Genomic DNA, 4,307 nt, shown 5'->3' with positions numbered 1-4,307 from the left:
TGAGACTAATTAATAGTCTAGCTATTATTACTATTATATAAGCGTTAAACAATACTTATATAACCCATAATAATAGCCCAAGTACTTATTTTAAGTTCCTAATAACGTTACTATAATTAAATAAAAGCTATATTAAAAATAGCGTAGGCGTAGCTCACTTACAACGGGTTTTATAGAAAATCGGGCTTTGCTTGGAGCAGCCTTCCCGAGCTGAAAATCTCTTCTTATCAGAGCCGTTGAGCACTCCGGGGCTTCCGCCCTGTGCTAGGGAGGTTCCCTACGCTTTTCGGCAAGGTGTGAAGAAAATGAGGGTGAGAGAAGTTCTATTTATAGAGTGAAAATTTGCTGAACTTGGTGCCACATATCACCATCTAGTGGCAAGACTTGGGGAGAAAGCAATGGCCAAGATTGTGCCACATCACCCATTTTCGCACAGCACACTTCCGACTTCTAAAATCCATAACTTTCGCATACCACCTCCGTTTTTGACTTTTTTATATCCACGCGTAGGTGAAAATAAAATCTACAACTTTCATTTTGACTTCGTCGGCTAATTCTCGACCGATCTTAAATTTAACAGTATGAGGAGATTATATTGTTAAATGTCCGCGTAAAATTCATAACTTCTACATACGAACTCTGCTTTCGTCTGTCTTTTTACTGTTGAGTTCCTATTAATGAGATCTTCAATTCTCATTAAGGTCGCGTAGGCCAAAAACTGCCCGATCTAAAATTTGAGTTTCGGGTTGTGCACTGCTAAGCCAAATCTTAGAAAATTCATAACTTCCTCATACGAAGTCAGATTTGGGCGTTCTTTGTTTGTATGTTCTCGGTTTAACGTGTACTACAACTTTTGTTTAGACTTCTAAGGCTAAACTTTCCTCCATCGTAAATTCGCTATTTACGTCTCCTGGTGTCGTGCCGGTTTTTCCATAAAACTTCGACGGACCATAACTTCTTCGTTATAACTAGGATTTCAACGTTCTTTATATGTATGGAACCTTTGAGACGTATTCTACAACTTGGTTAAGATTATTTATTATAAATAATATTTGATCAAAAAGTCGTTTTCGACCCCTATTATCTGTAAATTGACTAGCCCGGATCTACGGGCGTTACAATTACCCCCCCCCCCCCTTAGGATGATTACGTCCCATAATCATCAACGAAACAAGGATCACATGATGACTCCATACGTTATCTCTTCATCCCAAGTAATAATTGTAACTTTGATGTTTCTTCGAACGAATATCTAACTCTAAGACTTCCTGATTGCAGGCGGTGCCCGATCTTGCACTTGCTCCCTATCTCACGTTAGACTCTAAATTATGACCTTCAAGTCACAATCTCGATCCTTACTGGAGACTGCTTCTTCTTCTTAACAAACCTAAGATAAGTTATTTTATTACTAAATTGGACCGATTTGTCATATTCTAATGACTTATCATCGTTTGTTCCCACGCTTAGACTCAGGTCTCTTAGAGTCTACCAGAACAGAATATACATTTCTTCATGTTCTAATCACATATTAAAAGGTAGAATTTCTAGCTACAAGCAACAATCTCGATACCTATACCGATCGCTTTGATTATCTTTTATTTCAATCTTCCGGCTTAAGTTAAATGCTACATCAAACTTGGTTCTCTGAACCACGTAACATACTTATCGTAGTCGGACTCAATTCGTTATGACCGCTAGGGTCGAAATAACAATCATCCTCTTAGTCATTACCAAAATGATGGTAACGACATATTTGAATAAAACGGTATCAATTACTAGCTTCTTGGTAACCTTGTGACTTTCCCTGATCCAAGTGTGCGTCTTGCGAGCCTGCTAGCGTTCCACTGGACTGTCTAGAATACGATGGGTTTTAGCCATATGAACATTCCTATGTGCACATGCAAACCCTAATGCTTGGATCTAGATTTCTCTAATTAAACATGCATTCAATCCAAGACTTCTAATGGCTAATAGACTATAATAACAATATGAGATCAGAATTAGAAGTATACCTTGAATCACTTGCTTGATCTTCTTGTCCTTGGAGCTTTAGAGTCACAATTGTCACTCCTCTAATGGCTTACAAACACCAACTAGCAAGAGGATGATTTGAGAGAGAGGAGAGGGAAGTGAAAATCGGCCAGGGTTTCTTTCTAAAGCACAAGTCCCGATTTCCTTAACCCTTAAGGTCTATTTATACTTGTAAGGCTCCTAGGGTTTCACCCTTAAACCCTAATTGGATAACTTAGGCCCTAAGCAATCCAATCCCCTTCATGATAAGCCTTTGGACGATTTTCAAGGCCTATCCAAAGTCCTTAAAACCGTCCACCATTATCCATAAGGGATTTATAGCCCAAAGTACAACTATCATACAATTGACAGTTTATGCCCCTTTATTCAGTTAATCTCTTTAAGTCACCAAATTAATTCCTAATTAATTTATGACTTATATTAATCAAATAATAATATTATTATTCCTTATATTATTCTCATAATATATTAATAATATTTCTTCTCTCATAATAAATCATCCTGTCAAGTTGCTATGGTGAAGGCAACCCAAAAGGACCATGCACAACCGGGTCAAATACTTGCCTAATATAGTTGCAGCCTTAGACACTATTCCAACAGTCTCCCACTTGGATAAGTCTAGTAACTATATACAAGTATAATCCGATTAGCAATTGTAGCTCTCAAATACGTTGTCAAACTCTGATCTAATCAATCTTGTCCTTTAGATAAGGGATCGTACAGTCCTCTGTTCGGATATCATGCTGACAATTCTATGGAATAATCTGTCTAGCATTTGGTTTCTCGATCTCCGATTCATTTGACATAGAACTTAATCGAACACATCAATTCAGTTCTGACCGGGCTCGGCACATAAGTCAAATCAAATCATCGAGCGGCCGAGATATTGCTTTTACCCTCTTAGGATATAAGTAACAAATAAACTTCGACTTATATGCATTTACTTATTCATTAATCAACTATACACAATTATGCGTTTTATAACATCAAGTTACTGATGCGGTTTCGCATTATCAATGTACAATCAATTAACAAATAACAAACCATATATCTTGGTTTTAAGACCATATGATATTATCGTCTTGCGATCATTCTTTTTATCACATTCCGTAAGATGATTCCAGCAAGCGCGGGTTTGTTCCAATGCTCAAAACTAGTTCATAAGCACTCATGAACGTTGCATCAAACTTTTGCTATGTCTAATACCATTCAGACAATCTACACACCAATTCATGACAATCTTCATTCATATCTACTTCCAACATATGAACGATTGTGGACAATTTGAATAATTCTATTATTCTTAATAAACTCAATTATTCTGGAAGTCAAAACATGCAAAATGAAACAATAGTTAACCAATTAACATAAGACAGTAACATTACTCATAAATAATACTCATTTATTTAATCATCAAATGTCAATTACATTTATCTATTACACGTTTCCAATACTATCTAATCTATACTAATATCATCCTTCAGCCCAATACTCCTAGCATGCTGCAAGTGCTTAACCCTACTCAGTCCCTTTGTAAGCGGATCTGCTAGATTATCTTCTGATGATATCCTCTTCACTACGAGTTGTCCTTCTTCTACACGATGTCTAATAAAGTGATATTTTCTGTCGATATGTCGAGATCTACCATGATCCCTCGGTTCCTTGGTCAAGGAAACCGCTCCTTCATTATCATAGAAAATCTTCATGGGCTCCTTTATGGCAGGTACAACTCCAAGATCACCGATGAAGTTCTTCAACCATATAGCCTCCTTTGACGCTTCGCTCGCTACAATGTACTCTGATTCGCACGTTGAATCAGCTACAGTTTCCTGCTTGGAACTTTTCCAAGTTACTGCTCCTCCATTCAGGGTAAAGACCCAGCCCGACTGCGAAATGAAATGAAAATTCGAGTTTCGGGTTGTGCACTACTAAGCCAAATCTTAGAAAATTCATAACTTCCTCATACGAAGTCAGATTTGGGCGTTCTTTGTTTGTATGTTCTCGGTTTAACGTGTACAACAACTGTTGTTTAGACTTCTAAGGCTAAAAATTCCTCCATCGTAAATTCACTATTTACGTCTCCCGGTGTCGTGCCGGTTTTGCCATAAAACTTCGACGGACCATAACTTCTTCGTTATAACTCGGATTTCAACGTTCTTTATATGTACGGAATCCTTGAGACGTATTCTACAACTTGGTTAAGATTATTTATTCTAAATAATCTTTTATCAAAAAGTCATTTTCGACCCCTGTTATCTCTAAATTGACTAGCTCGG

This window comes from Lactuca serriola, chromosome 5, assembly GCF_051521515.1.
Source record: "Lactuca serriola cultivar US96UC23 chromosome 5, Lser_US96UC23_V15, whole genome shotgun sequence".
NCBI lineage: Eukaryota > Viridiplantae > Streptophyta > Magnoliopsida > Asterales > Asteraceae > Lactuca > Lactuca serriola.
Note: the sequence above shows the minus strand (reverse complement) of the source record.